This window comes from Heterodontus francisci, unplaced genomic scaffold (assembly GCF_036365525.1).
Source record: "Heterodontus francisci isolate sHetFra1 unplaced genomic scaffold, sHetFra1.hap1 HAP1_SCAFFOLD_121, whole genome shotgun sequence".
Lineage (NCBI taxonomy): Eukaryota > Metazoa > Chordata > Chondrichthyes > Heterodontiformes > Heterodontidae > Heterodontus > Heterodontus francisci.
The window spans coordinates 560,888-567,091 of NW_027140425.1; the positions used below are offsets into that span (position 1 = coordinate 560,888).

General features: G+C 44.1%; 1 non-coding gene across 1 annotated transcript; it reads right to left on the reverse strand.

Annotated features, from left to right (window-relative positions):
• Positions 1–5,872: 5,872 nt before the first annotated feature.
• Positions 5,873–5,963, reverse strand: trnar-ucu (transfer RNA arginine (anticodon UCU)). The gene is given in 2 exon segments: positions 5,873–5,908; positions 5,927–5,963. It is a non-coding gene; the product is annotated as a tRNA-Arg (tRNA).
• Positions 5,964–6,204: the final 241 nt, after the last annotated feature.

The window sequence follows — 6,204 nt, forward strand, 5'->3', positions numbered from 1 at the left end:
GCAGGGGAGGAAAAGGGGTGGAAGAGCTATTGTGATAGGGAATTCTATCATAAGTGGTGCAGATAGGCGTTTCTGTGGCCGCAAACGAGACTCCAGGATGGTATGTTGCCTCCCTAATACTAGGGTCAAGGATGTTTCGGAGCAGCTGCCGGAAATTCTGAAAGGGGAGGGTGTGCAGCCAGAGATCGTGGTCCATATTGGTACGAACGACATAGGCAGGAAGAGAGATGAGGTTCTGCAAAGTGAATATAGGGAGTTAGGCAGAAGGTTAAAGAGCAGGACCTCGAGGGTTGTAATCTCAGGATTACTCCCTGTGACACGTGCTAGTGCGGGTAGGAATAGGAGGATTAGGCAAATGAATGCATTGCTGAAGACTGGCGAAGGCGGGAGGGCTTCAAGTACTTGGATCATTGGGATCTCTTCTGGTGCAGAGGTGTCCTGTACAAGAGGGACGGGTTGCATCTGAACTGGAAGGAGACCAATATCCTTGTAGGGAGATTTTGTAGTAATACACTGGAGGGTTTAAACTAGTCTTGCAGCGGGGGTGGGACCCAAAGTAGTAGTCTCTCTGATGAGATAGTTGAGGCAAATGGAGAGGTTAAAGCAAGCAAGTCCAGTAGGCAGGCCAGGCAGGGGCAGGACAGGGAGCGTGGAAGGTCTGGTGGGCTAAACTGCATTTACTTTAATGCAACTATCCTTACAGGTAAGGCAGATGAACTCAGAGCATGGATCGGTACATGGGAATGTGGTATTGTAGCTATTACGGAAACGTGGTTGAGGGATGGGCAGGACTGGCAGCTCAATGTTCCGCGGTACCGATCCTTCCGGCGTGACAGAGGTGGAGGTAAGAGAGGAGGGGGAGTTGCACTATTGATTAGGGAGGACATCACGGCAGTACTCAGAGAGGATATCCCGGGGTGAATGTCCAGTGAGGCCATACTGGTAGAACATAGAAATAATAAAAGGGTGATCCCTTTGATGGGATTATACTATAGGCCCCCCAATAGTCAGAGGGAAGTGGAGGAGCATATATGTAGGGAAATCACAGATAGGTATAGGAATTATAGGGTTGTAATAGTAGGTGATTTTAACTTCCCTAATATTGACTGGGACTGCCTTGGTGCTAAGGGATCAGATGGGGAAGAATTTGTTAAGTGAGTCCAGGATAGTTTTCTGAAGCAGTACGTGGATGGCCCGACTAGAGAAGGGGCTACACTCGATCTCCTCTTAGGAAATGAGAATGGGCAGGTGGTTGATATGGCAGTGGGGGAGCACTTTGGGACCAGTGACCATAACTCTATTAGCTTCAAGATAGTTATGAAAAAGAATAGGACTGGTCCTCAGGTTGAAGTCCTAAATTGGGGGAAGGCTAATTTCCATGGCATCAGACAGGAACTCTCAAAGTGTGAATGGGAGAGGCTGTTTACAGGTAAAGGGACGTCTGGCAAGTGGGATGCTTTTAAAAGTGAGATAGGAAGAGTTCGGGGCCAGCATGTTCCTGTTAGATGGAAGGGCAAGGCTGGCAAGTTTAGGGAACCTTGGTTGACGAGGGATATTGAGGGTCTGGTCAGGACAAAGAAGGAGGCATACGTCAGGTATAGGCAGCTGGGATCGAGCGAGTCCCTCGAGAAGTATAGGGGATATAGGAGTATACTTAAGAAGGAAATTAGGAGGGCGAAAAGGGGCCATGAGATTTCCCTGGCAGATAAGATAAAGGAGAATCCTAAAAGATTCTATAAGTGTATTAAGAGTAAAAGGGTAGCTAGGGAGAGAGTAGGTCCCCTTAAGGATCAGTGTGGCAATCTATGTGTGAAGCCACGCGAAATGGGCGAGGTCTTAAATGAATATTTCTCGTCTGTATTTACCGTGGAGAAGGTCATGGAAGCTAGTGAGTTCAAGGGAGGGAACAGCGATATCCTGCAGCATATCAACATTACAAAGGAGGAGGTGTTGGAGGTTTTGAAGCGCATTAAGGTGGATAAATCCCCAGGGCCTGATCAGATGTATCCTAGGATGCTATGGGAAGCAAGGGAGGAGATTGCTGGGGCGCTGGCAGAGATTTTTGTATCATCGTTAGCCACGGGTGAGGTACCAGAAGACTGGAGGATAGCTAATTTGTTAATTAATAAATTAAATAACAAATCATGTCGCCTCTTTCTCTTCTAAACTCTGGCGGAGACAAGCCTAGCTTGTCCAATATTTCCTCGTAAGACAGCCCACCCATTCCATGTATTAGTCTCGTAAACTTTCTCTGTACTACCTCCAATGCATTTACATCCTTCCGCAAATAAGGAGACCAGTACAGTACTCAGTACTGCAGAAGAGGTCTCACCAATGTCCTGTATAGCTGAAGCATAACCTCCCTACTATTGTATTCAATTCCCATGGTGAAAAATGATAACATTCTATTAGCTTTCCTAATTACATGCTGGACCTGCATACTAACCTTTTGCAATTCATGCCCTCGGACACCCAGATCCCTCTGCATCTCAGAGCTCTGCAATCTCTCACCATTTAGATAATATGCTTTTTTATTCTTCCTGCCATCGTGGACAATTTCCGAATTTCCCACATTATACTCCATTTGCCAGGTCTTTGCCCAATCACTTAACCTATCTATATCCCTTTGTAGCCCCCTTATGTCCTCTTCACAACCTACTTTCCTACCTATCTTTGTGATCAGCAAATTTAGCAACAATACCTTCGGTCCCTTCATCTAAGTCATTTATATAAATTGTAAAATGTTGAGGCCCCAGCATAGATCCCTGTGGCACACCACTCGTTACTTCTTGCCAACCAGAAAATGACCCATTTATGCTGACTCTCTGTTTCCTGTCAGCTAGCCAATCTTCTATCCATGCCAATATGTTACCCCCGACACCATGAGCTTTTATTTTCTGCAATAACCTTTGAGATGGCACCTTATCCTTCTGGAAATCGAAATACAATACATCCACTGGTTCCCCTTTATCCACAGCACATGTAACTCCCTCAAAGAACTCCAATAAATTGGTTAAACATGATTTCCCTTTCAAAAAACCATGTTGACTCTGCCTGATTACCTTATTTTTTTTCTAAATGCCCTGCTATAACATCCTCTGTAATAGCTCCAAACATTTCCCCTCAGACAAATGTTCAGCTAACTGGCCTGTCGTTTCCTGCTTTCTGTCTCCCTCCCTTTTTGAATAAATGAGTTACATTCACTCTTTTCCAATCTAACGGAACATTCTCGAATTTAGGGAATTTTGGAATATTAAAACCAGCGCATCAACTATCTCACTAGCCAATTCAGGACCTGGCGACTTGTCAACCCGCAGCTCCAACAATTTGTTTAGTACCACTTCCCTGGTGATTGTAATTTTCTTGAGTTCCTCCATCCCTTCAATTTCCTGATATACGGCTAATACTGGGATGTTATTTGTATACTCAATAGTGAAGACCGATGCAAAGTATCTGTTCAATTCATCTGCCATCTCTTAATTATCCATTATTAATTCCCCAGACACACATTCTATAGGACCAACAGTCGCTTTGTTAACTCTTTTCTTTTTAAAATATCTATCAAAACTCTTACTAGTTGTCTTGAAATTCCTTGCGAGCTTTCTCTCATACTCTAATTTTACCTTCCTTATCAATCTTTTAGTAATTCTTTGCTGTTTTTTTTATATTCTGTCCAATCTTCTGACCTGCCTCCCACCTTTGCACAATTATAGGCCTGTTTCTTTAAGTTTGATCGTATCTTTAACTGTTTTCGAGAACAATGGATGGTGAGTCCCACCTTTGGAACTTTTCTTTCTCGTTGAAATGTATCTATTCTGTGTATTCTGAAATATCCCCTTAAATGTCTGCCACTGCATCTCTATTGACTTATCCCTTAACCTAATTTGCCAGTTCACTTTAGCTCGCTCTGCTTTCATGACCTTATAATTGCCCTTATTTAAATTTAAAATACTAGTCTGGGACCCACTCTCCTCTCCCTCAAACTGAATGTAAAATTCAATCATATTATAATCGCTACTACCTAGGGGCACCTTAACTATGAGGTCATTAATTAATCCTATCTCGTTGCACAATGCCAGGTCTAGTATAGCCTGCTCTCTGGTTGGCTCCAGAATGTATTGTTCCAAGAAATTATCCCCAAAACATTCTATGTACTCCTTATCTAGGCTACCTCTGCCCATCTGAATTTTCCAATCTATATGTAGATTAAAATCCCCCATAATTATCACAGTACCTTTCTGACAAGCTGCCATTATTTCTTCCTTTATATCCCATCCGACAGTGTGGTTAATGTTAGGTGGCCTGTACACCACTCCCACAAGTGACTTCTTGCCTTTATGATTTCTCATTTGTACTCAAACTGCTTCTGCATCCTGATCTCCAGAACTCAGGTCATCCCTCTCTATTACGCTAATACCATCATTAATTAACAGAGCTACCTCGCCACCTTTTCCTAGCTTCCTGTCCTTCCAAAATGCCATGTCACCTCCAATATTCACATCCCAATCTATGTCGCCCTGCAGCCATGTCTCTGTAATGACTATCAGATCGTACTTATTTATTCTATTTGTGCTCCCAGTTCATCTGTTTTGTTTCAAATGCTCCATGCATTCAGATACAGAGCATTTAGTTTTGTCCTTTTATTATTTTTGTCACCTCTAGCCTTATCTGTCGATTTACTCTTAGATTTGTACATTCTGTCCCTTCCTGTCACAGTCTGTTTATCATTTCCCATATTTATACCTTTCTCTCTTGCCTTGTCTCTCCTCCTTGATTCACCATATCTTCCCAAATTTGATCCCTTGCCCCCACTATTCAGCTTAAAACCGTCTCTACTTCCCTCGTTATGTGGCTCGCTAGAACACCGGAACCAGCACGGTTCAGGTGTAGACCGTCCCAACGGTACAGCCACCTCTTTCCCCAGTACTGGTGCCAATGCCCCATGAACCAGAACCCACTACTACCACACCAGTCTTTCAGCCGCACATTACTTTCTCTAATCTTATTTGTCCTATGCCAATTTGCACATGGCTCAGGTAATAATCCAGAGATGATTAACTTTGAGGTTCTGCTTCTTAATTTGGTGCCTAGTTCCTCATACTGACTTTGCAGAACCTCTATCCTTGTCCTGCCTATGTCTTTGGTACCGACATGGACCACGACGACTGGATCCTCCCCCTCCCATTGTATGTTTCGCTCCAGCCCTGAGCAGATGTCCTGAATCCTGGCATCGGCAGGCAGCACAGCCGTCTGGACTCTTGCTTTTGCTGCAGAGAACAGAGTCAATCCACCTTACGATACTGTCCCCTCCTACCACTACATTCCTTTTTTCTCCCTCTTTGAGCCGCAAACACTTACTTCAGACGTGTTTGCCCTGGATCACACTGGCATCCAGGAACTCCCACATGCTGCAGCTGTGACACATCACCTGTCCTGTCATCCTTAACGTGTTTCAATTAACTACTTAAATATTTTATTCAATTATTCATTTTATTGCATATTTTATTAAACTTGCCACTGGTTTGTTTACTATTTTAAACGTTCGGACTGAAATGGATCTTAATCACTTACCAGATGCGCATCAAGCAGGTCGGTTCTTCCAAACCAATCAACTACCTGCTTGCCTGTGATGTCACAGCTTACCAGATCCTCACCAAACAGCTCCTTCCACTGCACCGAAGAAAGAACCAAATACTGTCTCCTCACCCCAGCGGCTCTCTGTTTCCCTGCTCTCACTCTCCATTGTGATGTCACTCCTCGATTTTTTCCCCTGCTCTGCTCCTCTCTCTCTCGCTCTGTCTCCGAGTCTGTGCTTTTGGCGCATTTCTTCATTTGTTGTTCCGTTGTGCTCCTCTGTTTCTGGTCCAAAATCTGACTTTGGTGGGATTTGAACCCACAACCTTTGAATATCCTCTTAATCATTATTTAGAAGTCCAACACGCTATCCATTGCGCCACAGAGCCTTACACATTTTTATTGACATCACTAAGGCCTTTGATCTTGTCAGCAGAGACGGCCTCTTCAAACTGCAATGGAACACAGGCTGCCCTCCTGACCTCTTGGGCATCATCTCTTCTTTCCACGAAAACATGCACAGTTCCATCAGTTACAATGGAGCAACATCAGACGCTTTCAAGATCAGCAGTGGGGTAAAGCAGGGCTGCGTGCTGGCGCCAACTCTCTTAGGAACAGAGGAACATAGGA